The sequence below is a fragment of the Pristiophorus japonicus genome, chromosome 12 (assembly GCF_044704955.1).
Source record: "Pristiophorus japonicus isolate sPriJap1 chromosome 12, sPriJap1.hap1, whole genome shotgun sequence".
Lineage (NCBI taxonomy): Eukaryota > Metazoa > Chordata > Chondrichthyes > Pristiophoridae > Pristiophorus > Pristiophorus japonicus.
Window position 1 is genome coordinate 34,945,489 of NC_091988.1, and position 22,688 is coordinate 34,968,176.

The 22,688-nt window shown below is 43.7% G+C and overlaps 1 protein-coding gene across 1 annotated transcript in view; it reads right to left on the minus strand.

Annotated features, from left to right (window-relative positions):
- Positions 1–22,688, minus strand: part of cacna2d3a (calcium channel, voltage-dependent, alpha 2/delta subunit 3a) — a 1,147,786-nt gene that overhangs the window by 638,681 nt on the left and 486,417 nt on the right. The gene's annotated exons all lie outside the window — the stretch shown is intronic.

The window sequence follows — 22,688 nt, forward strand, 5'->3', positions numbered from 1 at the left end:
TCCTGGGCCTCTACGCATAGGCCTGCCAGGAACGCACCCAATCATTGAAAGTAGGGGGATCCCCATTCATACTTATGGTGAGTTCCGTTTCTATGGAACTGTCATAAGTATGACTGGGAATACCCCCAAAAACATACAAACACATTAAATACATTTTAAAAACACATTACATATGAATTAAAGTGTTATTTAATTAAATATTTTATACAAAAAGTAATTTTTTTGACATTTCATTAATATGTTTTAACAGGGCTAAAAATAAACTTACCTTAATGGACACGGTTTTTAATATATAAATGAGTGATAAAATTTTATTTTTCTTTTTTTTTTAAAACTCTTATTTTACCAGTCTAAGAATTTCAAGGGCATTTGCTGGGTAGAAGTTGGGCAAATAGCCATCGGAGCCACGAATTCAACCCCAAAGTGTAATTAATGTAATTTATTACATTACTTTACACACTTGAAATACAATAAACACAAGGGGGTAGAGTGTACACTTGCTTATGCTAGTAATATCAGCGCAATCCAGGCGGAATCGGCCAAAGCACAGCAAAAGATTGGGGAATTTTAAACGCAAGTGAGTTTTGCCCCAAACCATTTACGTTGGTGTTTTCCGCAATCTTTTCAAGATTCAATTCGCCCGGATCCAGCCCTGCCCATAAACTGGCACAACTTCAGGTCGACATTGCGAGATTCAGCGATTGGGTTGGTTCGGGAAGGCTCGTCAAATTGCACTCATTTTCATTGGTGCACAGGCACTAGCAGGCACATTTTAAAAGCTTTTTATTCATGTAAAAAAATGATTTAATTTACGAAGGGCTAGAATTTCCGAACAACCCGCCAGCACCTGATTGCTGCCCAAAAGAGCACTAAGTTTCCCAAGATTATCGCTGGCGAAAACTTACCCCAAAAAAAGAAAAAAATCCGCCCAGCGAAAAAAATGGGCGTTGCACCCCGATTCTCGGCGAAAAAGTGGAATTTACAGTTGATTGGGCAGTTCTTAAAGAAAATGGGCAATAATTTAAAAATTCACTAAAAATTTACCCTGAGGTTGTGGGTTGGGCTTAGGAGGAGAAAAACACTAAAAATATTTTGGCAAAAAACAGAACATAAAAAAATCATAAAAACATTCTCAGGACCCTGTTAACTTAAATCACCACAACAGGAAGAAAATAATGAGTAAAAAACCAATTACTTACCTTTTTCTTGCAGGACTACTCACCAACTGCCCAGCTCCGCTGATTCTCGTGGGCGTTTTTTTTTATACTTACCTACGGGTCACCGCTGAGCCAAATATCGCACCAGGGTGATCTAAGAATGGTGCACGCTGGCGGTCCGCTCCCTAGCGGTACATCGAAACCACCGGCGTAACTCAGCTGGACAATTTCTCGCCGACCCGGTTATCGTCCAAAATGGCCAATACCACCCAGAAAACGGGCAATTTCTAGCCCTAAGAAACCGACTAGTGTACACCAACTCAACTATTACATGTTTCAGTACCCTCTGCTTTAAGTCATTTTCAGTGATTTAAAATCAGGTTACTCACAGGTGGAGGACTGGATACCCTTATTAGAAATGCTTATTTTTGGTGATAAACCAATTTTTAGCTGAATTAATAAAACTGCACCAGGTTACTACTCTTAAATATATTAATGAATAATTTTTAATGGAAAATAAATGAAAAGAAACTATTGCGATCTATTATGCTGCCCGATTGCATTAGTTCATGGAAAATTTTACATTTGTCATTATACAAATGAATTTTAGAATCATAGAAAATTACAACAAGTCAGAGGCCATTCGGCCCATCGTGTCCGTGTAAGTCGAAAACCCAGCCTAATCCCACTTTCCAGTACTAGGTCCGTAGCCCTGTAGGTCACAGCTCTTTAAGTGCACATCCAAGTACTTTTTAAAATGTGATGAGGGTTTCTGCCTCTACCATCCTTTCAGGCAGGAAGTTCCAGACCCCCACCACTCTCTGGGTGAAAACATTTTTCCTCATCTCCCTTCTAATCCTTCTACCAACTACTTTAAATCTATGCCACCTGGTTATTGATCCCTCTGTTAAGGGAAATAGGTCCTTCCTATCCACTCTATCTAGGCCCCTCATAATTTTATACATCTTAATTAAATCTCCCCTCAGCCTCCTCTGTTCCGAAGAAAATAACCCCAGCCTAACCAATCTTTCCTCATAGCTAAAATTGTCCAGATATGTCAACATCTTTGTAAATCTCCTTTGTACCCTCTCTAGTGCAATCACATCTTTCCTGTAATGTGGTGACCAGAACAGTACGCAGTACTCAAACTGTGGCCTAACTAGTGTTGTATACAATTCTAGTATAACTTCCCTGTTCTTATATTCTATGCCTCGGCTAATAAAGGAAAGCATTCCGTATGTCTTTTTAACTACCTTATCGATCTGTCCTACTACCTTTAAGGATCTATGGACATATACTCCAAGGTCCCTTTGTTCCTCTACACCTCTCAGTATCCACCCCTTTATTGTGTATTCCCTTGCCTTGTTGCCCCTCCCCAAATGCATTACCTCACACTTTTCTGGATTGAATTCCATTTTCCACTTTTCTGCCCAACTGACCAGTCCAGCAATATCTTCCTGCAGTCTAAAGTTTTCCTCCTCACTCTCAATCACACGGCCAATTTTTGTATCATCTGAAAATTTCTTTATCATACCCACTACATTTAAGTGTAAATCATTAATATATGTTACAACTTGAACTGTAACCTAACCAGCGCAATTTCAAGTGCATTTTAGAACATAAGAACATAAGAAATAGGAGCAGGAGTAAGCCATTTGGCCCCTCGAGCCTGCTCCACCATTTAATAAGATCATGGCTGATCTGATCATAGACTCAGCTCCACTTCCCTGCCCGCTCCCCATAACCCTTTTGGGCACAATTTCCCGATTGCATCCAAATCAGAAACTCTACCCCAGGCAATTTAAATATTCACATTTATTATATAATTAGTTTTTAATATAAAGCCTTGAATACTAAAAGATCTATCATGAACTAAAAATTATTATTTATTTCAAAGAATCATCGTATTATCAATGAATGTAGCAGGCATATAATTGTACAATAGCACAACTTGGATAGTCATGCTAAATAAATAGACCAAGAACATAGCCTATAATAAAAACAATCAGGGCTGGAGTTATACTTAGTGCAAAGCAGTTTGACATGGACTTCATGAATGGATCTCAAAATGTTTGACTTCATTTATTCTTTAATCAGATCATCGCTCAGCTCCATAATCATACTGTCAATTTTGTGATTATGCACACCCAAAACTGCTTTACACAATGAAAAAGTGACAGTGGCGATTGTATATATATTTGCACAATCCAGATTATTTTATCTTCCAAGTCTACTATGCATTACTCTTGCTGTTCCTTATTACTTTTGTTTTCTGATTTTTGGCTTTCAGTACTTATTTACTTTGCTTTTTCCTCCCCTCAATACTTTTGCTTACTCTTTGCACGCAAAATACAAGAGCAAGGCTGATAAGAGAAGTCTATGACATTGGTAGAAAAAACAGTGAGAGCTCCTGAAGAGATATGGCAGCAGGAATAGAAGCAATGATTAACATTTTCACGCTTAGAATATGTAAAATGGTGAGGTAGAGGGCAGAGAGAATCAAAAGAGCAGGAAACGCAGGGGAAATTGAATACTGTCATGGTGTGAGGGATGAGTTAATTGTTCAGCAATTCCAGTGACCTATTCATTCCCCTGTCTTGAAAACTTACACAAAGTCCTCTGTTTTAGCAGTCCTTGTTACATCCATCATCATTCTGTTAACTTTCCATTAAAGAACACTGAAACCATTCCGCCAACTTCTATATCAATGACATACTGACAATGCAGACCCAGAAGTTACTATTAAACCACGCTGAAGACCAAAGTGCCAAATGAGCTAAAGGTGATGAATTTTAATTCCCAACACAATAATTGCCTTGAATTAATTTCTCACTCAAGGGCTGGATTTTCATTGGACTTGTGCCTCTATTGACGTCCCAGAGGGGTGGTAATGGACATGCAAATGATTTCTAGCCGGGCAGGCAGCTTCCAGTCTCCCGCCGGGAAATTTGGTGCCGGTTTTGCGGGCATGCTGAGCAGTACCACCCTGGAGCGTTGAGCCGATGTGCAACGCCCCCGGTTGAGACAGCATGGTGAAATTTGTTTTGAGTGGGACCTGTAGCGCCCCGTAGCGTGCCATTGTGGGACCGCCTGGGAAACCGGGTGATCCGAGCTGTTCCGGCGGCGGTGAGGGAAGGAATGACTGCATGTGGTAAGCGTGATTGGCTTTTTTCTGTTTTATTTTTGCGAGGTGAGCAAGGTATTGGGAATGTGTTTTGTATTTATTTTGGCAATTTTTTTTTTCCAGGGAAGCCTCTCTTAGGGTGCTCCGAGGCCGGCTCTTTAGCAACGGATTTTCAGTTGCTCAGCCGACCTAGCGCCCTAAGGTAGGTGTGTAATGGCTCCCTTAATGCTCCGCTCCACACTCAGGGCCCAGCCGCTGAATTTTGTGGCTGCAGATGGACACCATTTCCCGGCGTATAATTTACCGCCCTGCCGCCATTATCGCCCGAAAAAGCCTCCAACCGAAAATCCAGGCCCAAGTGTCAATCCATGATGCCATTCTTATAATGAGGTTTCCTTATTCTACTATTCCTGGGAGGTGCCCCGCTTGTGGCCTCAGCAAAGCTGTTGGAAGTCTGCTGTAATTAAACAATTAGGGGATAGAGGGTATCCTCTGCAATTGCGATTGAGAGTCCAGGAGGTTGTATTGCCACATGGTACCAGAGTAAGGGATATCTCAAAGCGTCTGGAAAGGAATTTGGAAAGGGAGAGAGGAAGAGCCAGTTGTGATCTATGTTGGAATCAACATAGGAAAGAAGAGGGAGGTGATCCTGCTGCGTGAGTATTAGGAGCTAGGCACTAAATTAGAAAGCTTTGAATAATTTGCAGCTTTGAACAATTATTCAAATAAGCTGCAGAAGAAATTTAGTGTAGTCATTGCACTGCTCCACTGGTGTGATTGCGCTAACAATGCAGCACAAAAATCTCAATTGCACTGCTAACAAAAACTTATTCCGAAGTTTTCAGAAAGGGGTTAATCAAATCAAGAGTATACAAATGAAAGATATCGTCACAATTCTGCTCCCCAATAACAGTATCTGTCATTACACTGCTTACACTAGCTATGGAGGTATGGCCCTCAAAACGGACAGGGCTTCCCGCCAGGACTATCGGGTGGCTAGAATTCCACCTGCCAGCCTCCCAACGTCTGCTCGGGGGTGTAAATCTACCCCAATGTAACAAGAGAGTTAGCTAGCTAAACATAATGATTTGGTCCAGGAGATCCTCCAGTTAATAGCAGCTCAAATGACTTCCATAATGTGAATGTCCTCTCTGAGTTCAAGGACTGCTGCATCTCATCTCGCTTTCATTGAAAGAGGATGTTGCAGGATGAGTGGAAGCAACAATGACGTTATTATTGATTGTCTATAACCCAGTGAAGAAAACTGCTGCTCATGGTGCCTGGCAACTTGAAAGCACTTTTATCCTGTTTTTCATACATCATTAGGTTTCCAAACACCTATTAGTAAGATTCACTTGTAAATATCATGCATAAAGATTTCGATTGAAGAATGTATTCCCTGCAGGAATGTGTATGTGTCCACAAGAGAACAGAAATTCAGACTATCATTTATCAAAATATTTCAACCAAAGATGTAATCAAGTAGCAGGTCATTTCCATTCTTGCACTGTGAAGAGATTTTCAGGCTGACTTGAGCTCAGGTAACCTTCATCAGTTGTAGCCACATTACCTTATCCTTGTGCTGCAGCATTCGTCGCAGCTCATGTACTTCAACAATAGAGTAATCAATTACCAAGATGACAACCCATCTATCAGTTCAATTAAACAGTAGTGATTAAAAGCCATGGCTATTTTAAGTATGACTTACCTATAAATGTGGACATTTAAAGTGAAAAAGTTTTGTTTTTTTCCATTTTAAGGTGCAGCCATTTACCAAACTAAAACAGTACTGTATGCCTCCAGTGCTCAAGAATCATATAATACAGTATTAAAAATGAAGACGTTATGGTAACATTTCTTGAAGTTTACAGTCAAAGACTATAATATTAGTTTAAATAACATAAGAAGATTAGTTTCCTTATTTGGTGAAATATCATAAGATATAGATGATATTACACTAATTAAACAAAATTGTAAGCACTCCAATACAATGTGCAGTAAAGTGGTATGTAGAAGTTTCATTTGGCTATGTATACCAAATGAAAAATGGAGAGTAAATACCCCACATCATTCTTGTGTACCATCCAAATACAGATATTAAAATAAATTGGTAGCCATTTGTCTGTTGTTCCTCCATGCGGTGGAATGAAATGCGGCACAGGGAGAGTAAATTTCAAACTGGAGAGAAAAATGAAGAGGGAAAATATTGGTAATTGCGAAAAAAAAGTATTATTTTACTCAGGGAGGAAGGTGAGCCACAGGTAATTTCTTAACAATTAAGCCGTGAAAAAGTAATGCAATGATGCACTGTTAAACAATTTTCATGAAAATAACGTTCCTTTTTTGGCTGCTCATTTCATGCTGGTTGACTGAGAACTTTGCAGATGCCACAATGGTGACCACGAAGCTACTAAATGGCTTAAGCATTTATGATGTATACCTAAGCCTCTTGACTCATTTGACATTTTTGACATATAGTTTATCTCCTTATAGTTTGCATTTTGAATTTTTTTTCCAATCATTATTGTACCACTTGTGCATTCACAAATATGTTTTAGGCTCCCTCTCACTGATCCCACCATCTTCAGAGGGGCTGCGCTGAAGGGCACTGGTGGGCGTGAGCCAGGCAAAATGGCTGTGGGTTTTCAGGCTTATATTAATTAACAATGTCTTTGGCCAGTGGATGACCACTGCATAACATTGATAGTGGAGTCTGGATTAATTGTGCCTTCGATTGGTCCATCACAATCTAATTCTCTACCCTTGAGGCAGAAACTGAAATATACTACGCAGCATCTCTAAATTGAATCACAGCAAAGAGAGAGAAAAAGAAAAGGAGGAAGAAAAGTTGTGCTGCAACTGCTTATTTTAAAGCAGCCAGGTCTCCACCTGTCCGTGAGAGGAATGTGGATGCCTCTGCTGCTGACAGAGCCAGTTAGAGTGTTCATGAGTATGTTCATTATGTATTATTCTGCAATCTAGCACAAACAGAGAATGTATACTAGGAAGTGTTAGACTATGGCATGTCTTCTGTAATTTTTTGTTTCATGTGGTCATGCATAGTCTCCAATTACTGGGAGAATTCTATTTGGGCATTGTGCGTGAAACCTGCATTACAGCAATCTGTATATCTCCCAAGACATTTCTCAGTAATTATTTTATGCTCAGATAGTCACACATGCTCTGCATTGACATTTAAAAGCATTTTAAGAATTCTGGGTATCTGCTCTATCCAAGCTAAGAAGACAGCACATAAACAGGGCGAGTTCACACAATCTAGAGCAATCCCAAAACAGCAGCTAGCAAAAGGTCCACAATTGAAGTTACAACTCCTCTGCTCTCTTCACTGAGCTGATGATTATTTCCAGCGTTTTCTGCTTTTCATCAGCTGGCTGAGTCCTGAAGGACATAGCTGCCAGACTGGGCCTGTAGCAGGTGGTGAGAGAACCAACATGAGGGAAAAGCCTACTTGAGCTCATCCTCACAAGTCTATCTATCACAGATGCATCTGTCCATGACAGCATTGATAGCAGTGACCACTACTCAGTCATTGTGGAGACGAAATCCCGTCTTCACACTGAGAACACCCTCCATCGTGTTGTGTGGCACTGCCATATGCTAAATGGGATAGATACAGAACAGATCTAGCAGCACAAAACTGGGCATCCATGAGGTGCTGTGGGCCATCAGCAGCAGTAAAATTGTATTCCACCACAATCTGTAACCTCATGGCCCGGTATATCCCTCACTCTACCATTACCATTAAGCCAGGAGACCAATCCTGGTTCAATGAGGAGTGTAGAGGATCATGCCACGAGCTGCACCAGGTGTACCTAAAAATGAGGTGCCACTCTGGTGAGGTTGCAATACAAGGTTACATGCATGCTAAAAAGCAGAAGCAGCATGCCATAGACAAGGCTGTGATCCCACAACTAACAGATAAGATCAAAGCTCTGCAGTCCTGCCACATCTAGTCGTGAATGGTGGTGGACTATTAAACAACTAACGGGAGGAGGAGGCTCTATGAATATCCCCATCCTCAATGATGACGGAGCCCAGCACATCAGTGCAAAAGACAAGGCTAAAGGGTTTGCAACCATCTTCAGTCAGAAGTGCTGAGTGGATGATCCATATCGGCATCCTCCTGAGGACCCCACCATTACAGAAGTCAGTCTTCAGCCAATTCAATTCACTCCATGTGATGTCAAGAAATGGCTGAGCACACTGGATAGAGCAAAGGCTATGGATCCTGCCAACATCCCGGCCTCTAGACAAGCTGTTCCCATACAGCTATAACACTGGAATCTAACCGTCAATGTGAAAAACTGCCCTGTCTACAAAAAAAAGGACAAGTCCAATGCAATCAAGTACCACCCCATCAGTCTATTCTCAATCATCAACAAAGTAATGGAAGGTGTCGTCAACAATGCTATCAAGCGGCACTTACTCACCAATAACCTGCTCATTGATGCCCAGTTTGGGTTCCATCAGGACTACTTGGCTCCAGATCTCATTAGAGCCTTGTTTCAACAAGGACAAAAGAGTTGAATTCCAGAGGTGAGATAAGAGAGACTGCCCTTGACATCAAGGCAGCATTTGACCGAGTGAGGCATCACGGAGCCCTTGTAAAACTGGAGTAAAACTGAAGTCAATGGTAATCAGGGGGAAAACTCTCCACTGGCTGAAGTCATACCTAGCACAAAGGAAGATGGTGTGGTAGTTGGAGGTCAATTTTCACAGCCCCAGGACATTGCTGCAGGAGTTCCTCAGGGCAGTGTCCTAGGCCCAAACATCTTCAGCTGTTTCATCAATGACCTTCCCTCCATCATAAGGTCAGAAGTGGGCTTGTTCGCTGATGACTGCACATTGTTTATGCCATTCGCAACTCCTCAGATAATGAAGCAGTCATTGCCCACATGCAGCAAGACCTGGACGACATTCAGTCTTGGGCTGATAAGTGGCAATGACCACAGAAGTGCCAGGCAATGACTATCTCCAACAAGCAAAAGTCTAACCACCGTCCCTTGACATTCAATGGCATTACCATCGCTGAATCCCCCACCATCAACATCCTGGGGTCACCGCTGACCAGAAACTTAACTGGACCAGCCAAATAAATAATGTGGTAATGAAAGCAGGTCAGAGGCTAGGTATTCTGTGGTGAGTGTCTCACCTCCTGACTCCCAAAAGCTACCACCATCTACAGAAGAACATAACATAAGAAATAGGAGCAGGAGTAGGTTATTTGGCCCCTCGAACTTGCTCCTCCACTGAATAAGATCATGGCTGATCTTCTACCTCAAATCCACTTTCCTGCACTATCCCCTTGCCCCTTGATTTCCTTAATATTCAAAAATATATTGATCTGTGTCTTGAATATACTCAACAATTGACCATCCTCAGCCCTCTGGGGCAGAGAATTACAAAGATTCACTGCCCTCTGAGTGAAGAGATTTTTCCTCCTAATCCTAAATGGCTGACCCCTTATTATTGTGAGACTGTGATTCCAAGTTCTAGATGCCCCAACCATGGGAAACATTCTATTTGCATCTACCCTGTCAAACACTGTAAGAATTTTGTATGTTTCAATGAGATCATCTCTCATTCTTCTAAACTCTAGAGAATATAGGCCTACTCTACTCAATCTCTCCTCATAGCACAATCCTCCCATCCTAGGAATCAGACTTGTGAGCCTTTACTGCACTCCCTCTATGGCAAGTATATCCTTCCTTAGATAAAGAGACCAAAACAGTACACAATACTCCAGGTGTGGTCTCACCAGGGCCCTATAAAATTGCAGTAAGATAGCTTGACATTTGTACTCAAATCCTCTTACAATAAAGGCTAACATACCATTTGCTTTCTTAATTGCTTGCTGTTCCTGCGTGTTATCTTTCAGTGATTCATGTACAAGGACACCCAGGTCCCTCTGAGCACCAACATTTCCCAATCTCTCATAAGTTAAAAAATACTCTGCTTTTCTATTTTTCCTACCAAAGTGGAGAACTTCACATTTCTCCACGTTATATTCCATTTGTCATGTTCTTGCCCATTCACTTAGCCTGTCTAAATCCCATTGAAGCCTCTTTACATCCTCCTCACAACTTACATTCCCACCTAGCTTTGTATCATCAACAAACTTGGATATATTACATTTGGTCCTCTCATCCAAATCCGAGATTGTGAATAGCTTGGGCTCAAGCACTGATCCTTGCAGTACCCTACTAATTAAACTATGCCAACCCGAAAATTGCCCATTTTTTCCTACTCTCTGCTTTCTGTCTGTTAAGCAATCCTCAATCCATGCTAGTATCCCATGAGCCCTAATTTTGCTTAATAACCTCGTCTGTGGCATCTTATCGAAAGCTTTCTGAAAATCCAAATACACCACATCCATTAGTTCCCCCTTATCTGTTCTGTTAGTTATAACCTTAAAAAACTCTGAACAAATTTGTCAAACATGACTTTCCTTTCATAAATCTGCGTTGACTCTGTCCGATCCTATTACTAGAACATAAGATCATAAGAAAGAGGAGCAGGAGTAGGCCATACGGCCCCTCGAGCCTGCTCCGCCATTTAATACAATCATGGCTGATCCGATCATGGACTCAGGTCCACTTCCCTGCCTGCATCCCATAACCTCTTATTCCCTTATCGGTTAAGAAACTGTGTACTTCTGTCTTAAATTTATTCAATGACCCAGCTTCCACAGCTCTCTGAGGCAGCAAATTCCGCAGAATTACAACCCTCTGAGAAAAGAAATTCCACCTCATCTCAGTTTTAAATGGGAGGCCTCTTATTCTAAGATTATGCCCCCTAGTTTTATTCTCTCCTATCAGTGGAAACATCCTCTCTGCATCCATCTTGGCAAGCCCCCTCATAATCTTATACGTTTCGATAAGATCACTTCTCATTCTTCTGAATTCCAATGAGTAGAGGCCCAACCTACTCAATCTTTCCTCATAAGTCACCCCCTCATCTCCGGAATCAACCGAGTGACCCATCTCTGAACTGCCTCCAAAGCAAGTATATCCTTTCTTAATTATAGAAAACAAAACTGTACGCAGTATTCCAGATGTGGCCTCACCAATACCCTGTGTAACTGTAGCAAGACTTCCCTGCTTTTATACTCCATCCCCTTTGCAATAAAGGCCAAGATTCCTTTGGCCTTCCTGATCACTTGCTGTACCTGCATACTAACTAACCTTTTGTGTTTCATGCACAATTACCCCCCAGGTCCCGCTGTACTGCAGCACTGTGCAAATTTTCTCCATTTAAATAATAACTTGCTCTTTGATTTTTTTTCTGCCAAAGTGCATAACCTTACACTTTCCAACATTATACTCCATCTGCCAAATTTTTGCTCACTCACTTAGCCTGTCTATGTCCTTTTGCAGATTTTTTTTGTCCTCCTCACACATTGCTTTTCCTCCCATCTTTGTATCGCCAGCAAATCTGGCTACGTTACACTCGGTCCCTTCTTCCAAGTCGTTAATATAGATTGTAAATAGTTGAAACTATTTTCGAAGTGCCCTGTTACATAAGAACATAAGAATTAGGAACAGGAGTAGGCCATCTAGCCCCTCGAGCCTGCTCCGCCATTCAATAAGATCATGGCTGATCCCCGCCCTCTCCCCGTAACCCTTAATTCCCTTATTGGTTAAAAATCTATCTATCTGTGATTTGAATACATTCAATGAGCTAGCCTCAACTGCTTCCTTGGGCAGAGAATTCCACAGATTCACAACCCTCTGGGAGAAGAAATTCCTTCTCAACTCGGTTTTAAATTGGCTCACCCGTATTTTGAGGCTGTGCCCCCTAGTTCTAGTCTCCCCTACCAGTGGAATCAACCTCTCTGCTTCTATCTTGTCTATCCCTTTCATGATTTTAAATGTTTCTATAAGATCACCCCTCATCCTTCTGAACTCCAACGAGTAAAGACCCAGTTGACTCAATCTATCATCATAAGGTAACCCCCTCATCTCCAGAATCAGCCTAGTGAATCGTCTCTGTACCCCCTCCAAAGCCAGCATATCCTTCCTTAAGTAAGGTGACCAAAACTGCACGCAGTACTCCAGGTGCGGCCTTACCAATACCCTGTACAGTTGCAGCAGGACCTCCCTGCTTTTGTACTCCATCCCTCTCGCAATGAAGGCCAACATTCCATTCGCCTTCCTGATTACCTGCTGCACCTGCAAACTAACTTTTTGGGATTCATGCACAAGGTCCCCCAGGTCCCTCTGCACCTCAACATGTTGTAATTTCTCCCCATTCAAATAATATTCCCTTTTACTGTTTTTTTCCCCAAGGTGGATGACCTCACACTTTCCGACATTGTATTCCATCTGCCAAACCTTTGCCCATTCGCTTAACCTATCCAAATCTCTTTGCAGCCTTTCTGTGTCCTCTACACAACCCGCTTTCCCACTAATCTTTGTGTCATCTGCAAATTTTGTTACACTACACTCTGTCCCCTCTTCCAGGTCATCTATGTATATTGTAAACAGTTGTGGTCCCAGCACCGATCCCTGTGGCACACCACTAACCACCGATTTCCAACCCAAAAAGGACCCATTTATCCCGACTCTCTGCTTTCTGTTCGCCAGCCAATTCTCTATCCATGCTAATACATTTCCTCTGACTCCGCGTACCTCTATCTTCTGCAGTAACCTTTTGTGTAGCACATTATCGAAAGCCTTTTGGAAATCTAAATACACCACATCCATCTGTATCCACCATGCTTGTTATATCCTCAAAGAATTCCAGTAAATTAGTTAAACATGGTTTCCCCTTCATGAATCCATGCTGCGTCTGCTTGATTGCACTATTCCTATCTAGATGTCCCGCTATTTATTCCTTAATGATAGTTTCAAGTATTTTCCCCACTACAGATGTTAAACTAACCGGCCTATAGTTACCTGCCTTTTGTCTGCCCCCTTTTTTAAACAGAGGCGTTACATTAGCTGCTTTCCAATCCGTTGGTACCTCCCCAGAGTCCAGAGAATTTTGGTAGATTATAACGAATGCATCTGCTATAACTTCCGCCATCTTTTTTAATACCCTGGGATGCATTTCATCAGGACCAGGGGACTTGTCTACCTTGAGTTCCATTAGCCTGTCCAGCACTACCCCCCTCGTGATAGTGATTGTCTCAAGGTCCTCCCTTCCCACATTCCTGTTACCAACAATTTTTGGCATGGTTTTTGTGTCTTCCACTGTGAAAACCGAAGCAAAATAATTGTTTAAGGTCTCAGCCATTTCCACATTTCCCATTATTAAATCCCCCTTCTCATTTTCTAAGGGACCAACATTTACTTTAGTCACTCTTTTCCATTTTATATATCTGTAAAAGCTTTTACTATCTGTTTTTATGTTTTGCGCAAGTTTACCTTCGAAATCTATCTTTCCTTTCTTTCTTGCTTTTTTAGTCATTCTTTGCTGTTGTTTAAAATTTTCCCAATCCTCTAGTTGCCCACTAACCTTGGCCACCTTATACGCATTGGTCTTTGATTTGATCCTCTCCTTTATTTCCTTGGTTATCCACGGCTGGTTATCTCTTCTCTTGCCGCCCTTCTTTTTCACTGGAATATATTTTTGTTGCGCACTATGAAAGAGCTCCTTAAAAGTCCTCCACTGTTCCTCAATTGTGCCACCGTTTAGTCTGTGTTTCCAGTCGACTTTAGCTAACTCTGCCCTCATCCCACTGTAGTCCCCTTTGTTTAAGCATAGTACGCTCGTTTCTGACACAACTTCCTCACCCTCAATCTGTATTACAAATTCAACCATACTGTGATCACTCATTCCGAGAGGATCTTTTACTCGGAGATCGTTTATTATTCCTGTCTCATTACATAGGACCAGATCTAAGATAGCTTGCTCCCTTGTAGGTTCTGTTACATACTGTTCTAAGAAAGAATCCTGTATGCATTCTATGAATTCCTCCTCCAGGCTACCCCGTGCGATTTGAGTTGACCAATCGATATGTAGGTTAAAATCCCCCATGACTACTGCCGTTCCTTTTTCACATGCTTCCATTATTCCCTTGATTATTGCCCACCCCACCGTGAAGTTATTATTTGAGGGCCTATAAACTACGCCCACCAGTGACTTTTTCCCCTTACTATCTCTAATCTCCACCCACAATGATTCAACATTTTGTTCATTAGAACCAATATCATCTCTCACAACTGCCCTGATATCATCCTTTATTAACAGAGCTACCCCACCTCCTTTCCCTTCTTGTCTATCTTTCCGAATTGTCAGATATCCTTGTATGTTTAATTCCCAGTCTTGGCCACCCTGCAACCATGTTTCTGTAATGGCCACCAAATCATACCCATTTGTAATGTTTTGTGCCGTCAACTCATTTACTTTATTTCGAATGCTGCGTACATTTAGGTAGAGTGTTTTAATCCTAGTTTTTAAACCATGATTTTTAATTGTGACCCCTCCTGCAGCCCCTTTATATTCAGTGGCCCTTTTTGTTTTTTGCCTTGTGTTTCTCTGCCCTCCACTTTTACTCATCTCCTTTCTGTCTTTTGCTTTTGTTTCCTTTTTGTTTCCCTCTGTCTCCCTGCATTGGTGCCCATCCCCCTGCCATATTAGTTTAACTCCTCCCCAACAGCACTAGCAAACACTGCCCCTAGGACATTGGTTCCCGTCCTGCCCAGGTGCAGACCGTCCAGTTTGTACTGGTCCCACCTCCCCCAGAACCGGTTCCAATGCCCCAGGAATTTGAATCCCTCCCTGCTGCACCACTGCTCAAGCCACATATTCATCTGCGCTATCCTGCGATTCCTACTCTGACCAGCATGTGGCACTGGTAGCAATCCCAAGATTACTACTTTTGAGGTCCTACTTTTTTGTTTAGCTCCTAGCTCCTTAAATTCGTCTCGTAGGACCTCATCCCTTTTTTTTACCTATGTCGTTGGTTCCAATGTGCACCACGATAACTGGCTGTTCTCCCTCCCTTTTTAGAATGTCCTGCACCTGCTCCGAGACATCCTTGACCCTTGCACCAGGGAGGCAACATACCATCCCGGAGTCTCGGTTGCGGCCGCAGAAACGCCTATCTATTCCCCTTACAATTGATTCCCCTTACAATTGAATCCCCTATAACTATCGCTTTCCCACTCTTTTTCCTGCCCTCCTGTGCAACAGAGCCAGCCACGGTGCCATGAACTTGGTTGCTGCTGCCCTTCCCTGATGAGTCATCCCCCTCAACAGTACTCAAAGCAGTGTATCTGTTTTGCAGGGGGATGACCGCAGGGGACCCCTGCACTACCTTCCTTGTACTGCTCTTCCTGCTGGTCTTCCATTCCCTAGCTGGCTGTGGACCCTTCACCTGTGGTAAGACCAACTCGCTACAAATGCTACTCATGTCATTCTCAGCATCGTGGATGCTCCAGAGTGAATCCACCCTCAGCTCCAAATCCGCAACGCGGTCCGTCAGGAGCTGGAGGCGGATACACTTCCCGCACACGTAGTCGTCAGGGACACTGGAAGTGTCCCTGAGTTCCCACATGGTACAGGAGGAGCATATCACGTGACCGAGCTCTCCTGCTATGACTTAACCCTTAGATACCCTTAAATTGGCAACAACAATGCTAAACGGTTACTTACTGATATAAAAAAGAAAAAGAAAAGCTATTCACCAATCACCAGCCAATCACTTACCCCCTTGGCTGTGATGTCACCTTTTGATTTCTTTCTTCTTTTTTGCCTTCTCTCCCCGCTGCAGCTGCACCGCTGGGCCTTTATAGGCCTCACCAAAGCCACGAACTCCCGCCTCTCGGACTGCCGCCGCCTTTCGCTGCCGCTGGGCCTTTATAGGCCTCATCAACGCCACGAACCCCCGCCTCTCGGACCACTTCCTTAATAATAGATTCTAACATTTTCCCTACTACTGATATCAGGCTAACAAGGCATAAGTCAGGAACGTGATGGAATACTCTCAACTTGCCTGGATGAGTGCAGCTCCAACAACAACTTGCATTTATATAGCGCCTTTAACATAGTGAAACGACCCAAGGTGCTTCACAGGAGCATTATGCGATAATAATTTGACACCGAGCCGCATATTAGAAATTAGCGCAGGTAACCAAAAGCTTGGTCGAAGAAATATGTTTTAAGGAGTGTCTTGAAAGAGGAAAGAGAGGTAGAGAGGCAGAGAGGTTTAGACAGGGAGTTCCAGAGCTTGGGGCCTAGGCAACAGAAGGCTTGGCTACCGATGGTTAAGCGATTACAATCAGGGATGCTCAGGAAGGCAGAATTAGGGGAGCGCAGACATCTCGGGGGTTGTTGGGCTGAATGGAGATTACAGAGATAGGGAGGGGCGAGGCCATGGAGGGATTTGAAAATACCGATTCACACTCAACAAGCTCGACATTATCCAGGACAAAGCAGCGCGCTTGACTGACACCCCGTCCAACACCTTAAACATTCACTCCCTCCACCACCAGCATACCATGGCTGCAGTGTGTACCATCTACAAGATGCACTGCAGCAACTCACCAAGGCTTTTTCAACAGCACCTCCCAAAACCGTGACCTCTAACACCTAGAAGGACAAAGGCAGCATTGATGAAGCAGCTGAAAATAATTGGGCCGAGGACACTGTCCTGGGGCTGGGATGATTGACCTCTAACCATCACAACCATCTTCCTTTGTGCTAGGTATAACTCCAGCCAGTGGAAAGTTTTCCCTCTGATTCCCATTGACTTCAGTTTTACTAGGGCTCCTTGATGCCACACGCGGTCAAACACTGCCTTGATGTCAAGGGCACTCACTTTCACCTCACCTCTAGAATTCATTTCTTTTGTCCATGTTTGGATCAAGGCTGAAATGAGGTCTGAAGCTGAGTGAACCTAAGAACATAAGAAATAGGAACAGGAGCAGGCCATACCGCCCCTCGAGCCTGCTCCACCATTCAATAAGGTCATGGCTGATCTGATCGTGGACTCAGCTCCACTTTCCCGCCCGCTCCCCATAACCCCTTATCCCCTTATCGTTTAAGAAACTCTCTATTTCTGTCATAAATGTATTCAATGTCCCAGCTTCCACAGCTCTCTGAGGCAGTGAATTCCACAGATTTACAACCCTCAGAGAAGAAATTTCTCCTCATCTCGGTTTTAAATGGGCGGTCCCTTATTCTCAGACTATGCCCTCTAGTTCTAGTCTCCCCATCAGTGGAAACATCCTCTCTGCATCCACCTTGTCAAGCCCCCTCATAATCTTATACATTTCAATAAGATCATCTCTCATTCTTCTGAATTCCAATGAGTAGAGGTCCAACATACTCAACCTTTCCTCATAAGTCAACCCCCTCATCTCTGGAATCAACCTAGTGAAACTTCTCTGAACTGTCTCCAAAGCAAGTATATCCTGCCTCCAAAGCAAGTATATCCAAAGCAAGTGGTCCTGAGGGAACCCAAACTGGGCATCAGTAAATAGGTTATTGGTGAGTAAGTGCTGCTTGATAGCACTGTCGATAACACCTTCCATCACTTTGCTGATGATTGAGAATAAACTGATGGGACGGTAATTGGCCAGATTGGATTTTTGTGGACAGGTCATACCTGGGTGGTTTTCCACGTCGTTGGATAGATGCCAGTGTTCTAGCTGTACTGGAACAGCTTGGCTAGAGGTGCAGCTAGTTCTGGAGCACAAGTCTTCAGCTGGAGAGCCGGGATGTTGTCGGGGCCCAAAGCCTTTTCTGTATTCAGTGCGCTCTGTCGCTTCTTGATAACACGTGGAGTGAATTGAATTGGCTGAAGACTGGCTTCTGTGATGGAGGGGACCTCAGGAGGAGGCTGATATGGATAAGAACATAAGAAATAGGAGCAGGAGTAGGCCATTGTCCCCGCAAGCTTGCTCTGCTATTTAATAAGATCATGGCTGATCTGATCATGGACTCAGCTCCACTTCCCTGCCTGCTCCTCAAAACCTTTTATTCCCTTATTGCTCAAAAATCTGTCTATCTCTGACTTAAATATATTCAGTGATCCCGCCTTCATAGCTCTCTGGGGCAGTGAATTTCATATATTTATAACATTCTGAGAGAAGAAATTCCTCCTCATCTCAGTTTTAAATGGGAGACCCCTTATTCTGAGACTATATTTTATTGTCCCCGATGAGTGGAAATATCCTCTCTGCATCCATGTTGTCGAGCCCTCTCATTAAGATCACCTCTCATTCTTCTGAACTCCAATGAGTGTAGGCCCAATCTACTCAATCTATCTTCAAAAGTCAACCCCCTCATCTCCGGAATCAACCTAGTGAACCTTCTCTGAACAGCCTCCAATGCAAGTATATCCTTCCTTAAATACGGAGACCAAAACTGTACGTAGTACTCTAGGTGTGGCCTCACCAATACAGTTGTAGCAGGACTTCTCTGCTTTTATACTCCATCCGCCTTGTAATAAAGGCCAACCTTCCATTTGCCTTCCTGATTACTTGTTGTACCCGCTTACTAACTTTTTGTATTTCATGCACAGGAACCCCCAGGTCCCTCTGTACTGCAGCACTTTGCAATTGTTCTCCATTTAAATTATAGTTTGCTTTTCTAATTTTTCTGCCAAAGTGGATAACTTCACATGTTCTCACATTGTACTCCATCTGCCAAATGTTTGCCCACTCACTTAGCCTGTCTATATTCCTTTGCAGATTTTGTGTGTCCTCCTCACAATTTGTTTTCCCACCCATTTTTGTATCATCAGCAAACTTGGGTACATTACACTCGGTCCCTTCATCCAAGTCATTAATATAGATTGTAAATAGTTGAGGCCTCAGCAATGATCCCTATGGCACCCCACTAGTTACTGTTTGCCAACCGGAAAATTATCCATTTATCCATGTGGCACTTCTGACTGAAGATGGTTGCAAACGTATCAGCTTTGGCTTTTGCACTTACGAGCTGGGCTCCGCCATCATTGTGGATAGGAATATTCAGGGATACTCCTCCTCCACCCATTAGTTGTTTAATGGTCCACCACCATTCACGACTGTATGTGGGCTGTATTTTGGCACAAGTCCCCAGATGTTGATGAGGTGCACTTTGCAGGGTCGACTGGGCCGGGTGTGCCATTGTTGTGTCCGTAGCTGGTGCCGAGGTCGATGTCGGGTGGTCCTTCCAGTATTATTCTTAGTATTGTTTCTTGTAGTGGTTTTTTACAACTGAGGCTTGCTAGACCATTTCAGATAGCAGTTAAGAGTCAACCACAATAATCGCCTATCGTAACTTTCTCTTAGTTCTTTTCGTGTTGCAATATTTGAAGGCAGGACTAGAGATCTCTTTCTTACAAAAAAAAAACTTCAATAAGTGAGTCCATCTCAGCATCTTTAATGTTTGTGCAGCATACAACTTACTTCTATTGCAAATTCTATTATGTTAAACCTACCTTCTGGCAAAAAAACACTCCATTAAAATTAGGCCAGCATGTCAGATACACTTCATCTGAATGCTTTTCCGCATGATTTGTACCTTTTGATTAGTTTGAGAAAATACTTATAATGCTAATAGCATAAGACTGGAGGAGAATATCACAGCTAAGTACGGGCGAGAAATTCCACATTTAAGAATAGCATCATTTTTAGGCACTATTTGTGAACAACAGCTGTTTTTTTATGCCAAAATGATGCCAAAAAAAACAAGGCCTATGTTTCACCAAAAGTATTTTAATTTTGGCAAAGCGTTAAAATACCACTATTTTTAAGGATGGAAATACTTTTTTGCGTTAAAAATAATGCCTGATCTGCGCGTGCGCAAAAAAAGGAAAAAGAAATCGCCCGTTTTTCATGTGACGGGTGTGCCCGCGCATGTGCAGTACACTTCCTGGTCTGGATCAGCCATTTTTAAAGACCATTGTAAGTTCCAGGAGATTTGTGAGTACTTCCATACAAGAGCTGCAAACGAAAAATAGAGTGTGATTTGGAAAGGAAAAGGATCAGGACCAAGATGCCAATGAGGTCCTGGTAGGCGCTGTGGAGAGAGGATGGCGCCGGTTTGGCAAGAAGGGTTCTGGTAAACTTAAACCAGCAGCAATAGCTCAAGCTTGTCAATGCGTTGCAGAGCAGGTTTCCTCAGTGGGGTCCATCAAGAGGACCGGCCAGCAGTGTTGGAAGAAGTGGCAGGACCATTGCCAAGCAGTCAGAGTAAGTAATGTTTTTATTTGTGCACTACAATTACTTGAATTGTAAATGTGACTATCTGTGTGTGCCACGACAGCAGAAGGACTCTCTCTTAAAAATTTCTATTGCCATCTTTGCAGAAGGTGTCCAACAACCACCAAGTGCAGACGAAAACTGGTGATGGTCCATTAAGACTACGCCCACTAACAACCTTGGAAGGTAGAATCGCAGATATTATTGGTAGGTCCCAGGGATCGGCCACCTGTGTGGATGCTGGGCCCAGGTTGCAGAGAAAGGGCAAGTCCTGCAAAATCCAGTCTGAGTTGGCTATGCTTCGGTTTATGCGATCTAATCTCCGTCGTGTCCTTCAAATGAGCCTGCGCTATGTGAGCCTACTCATGTCACCCTGTCCCCTCCCCTGCTGCTAACTATTCGTCTGTTCGGTTATGTTTTGCAGAGGTTTCACAGACATCCAATAATGAAGGAGAAGACCCTGCCACCTTGCCACAAGCAGAAGTGGATGACCCAGACGACCTCGGCCATACTGAACAAGTTCCACAGGACGATCAGGAGGAGGACGAGGACGAGAATGAGGAGGAGCAGGAGGCCGACAATATTTTTCAAGAGGGGGGAGAGGGAGGAGGAGGATGATCAGACGGTGTTATTGCAATGGAGGAGATGCAGGCTACGGATGTACTAAGCGTTTTCAACAGCTCTCCATGCGAGGGAACATTTCTGGGTTGTCCACCCTTCGAGGTCACGGGTCCCAGTGGGTTGCAGGAAAGCACACCCAGGGCAGCAGCAGGCCCATCTGTACAGAGGAGACCTGAACAGTACTCTCTTGAAATGCAGGCTCCATGGGAGGTGGTAGAGCTCATGGGAATGAGTGGGGAGAGTGTTCAGCTTACAAAATCGCTTCTCAAGGCTGTGGGTGGGATTAAGGGAGAAATAGCAGCACTATCTGGTGACATTAGGGAAGGCATGTCGGGAGGAATAGCAGCACTATCTACAGGCATATCGGAGATAGTCGCTGCAATGCGGGAACACAACCTTGTGCTCACCGGGAAATGGCTTAAGGCTGAGGAAACGGCCAAGGCTAATGGCAAATCCAAGAAGTGCACGTGGCGCGGCGCTTTTTAAATAAGGGGGGGGGGGGGGGGAGAAATGGCTGCAGCTGAAGTTTGTTTGCTGCTGTTTTTGCTGTTTTGCTGTTGATTTGTTTTTTTATATTGTTATTGAATGGGGCTTCAAAAAGAGCTGGAGCGGTGGGCCCTAGGACTTCGTAGGTTACCCTGACCCGTGTGAGAACATCTCTGCAGGTTGGGGCTTCAAAAAGAGCTGGAGCATGCCACTGAAGATTCCAGCGCTAGCTGTCACAAATTTGCGACGGCATCGAAGTGGGAAACTGGGTGACGTCATCAGGACCCAAGTCGCCATTTGGAGCGTGGGCAGGAGCATCAGTTGGGCCCTGGTACAGCAGAGGAATGGGAAGGTCGTGGCGGACTTGCGACGAGTGATCAGGGCCAAGGAGCAATGAGGGATTGTGGCTGAGATTTGGTGGGTGATCGTGGCAGAGGTTCTGAGAATGTTTGGTGCGGAGGTGCGGCGGGAGATCGTTGCAGAGGTGCGGCGCATATTTTTGTGGCAGAGGAGCGGTGAGGGATCGTGGCGGAGGAGCGACGAGAAATCGTGGCGGAGGTGCAGCGAATTAGGGTACTGGGTCCAGAAGAGCAGAGGGCCCAGGGGCAGCACGGGCCTGTCCACACTGCAATGTGTGTGCGCATAGGTCCGTGCTGTTATGTCTATAGTGTACTTATGAATGACTCCATAAGGCAATGTTGTTGTACTTGAACTGTAGTGACCTTGATCCTTTATTTCAAACTCCAGAGTGCCCTGCAAGCATGGTGTACAGCCTTTTATTCAGGGCCCTGCCACCAGGGTAGGAAACCCCCGGTCTCCACCAGTTGCACCCTCTAGTGGTGCCATCATGTATGTACACGGTGTGAACCTTATTGACAGTACATCAGGGAAACAAGTCTCCATCTTATTCAATCTCACAGTGGCTACACATAGAGTACATCCATGGTCAGCATATACAACACGTGCAGGGTCCTGGTTAACCCTTGCCACTGGATAAAGATCTAGCCCTGTCAAGCCCATGTGGTGGCTGATGTGCAATGGTCACCACACGTTAAAAAAATTATCTTCCACCCCCTCAGTTGGAGTTCAGGACTGGAACATCAGGTCCTTCATTGAAACATCTGCGAACCACCTATGATT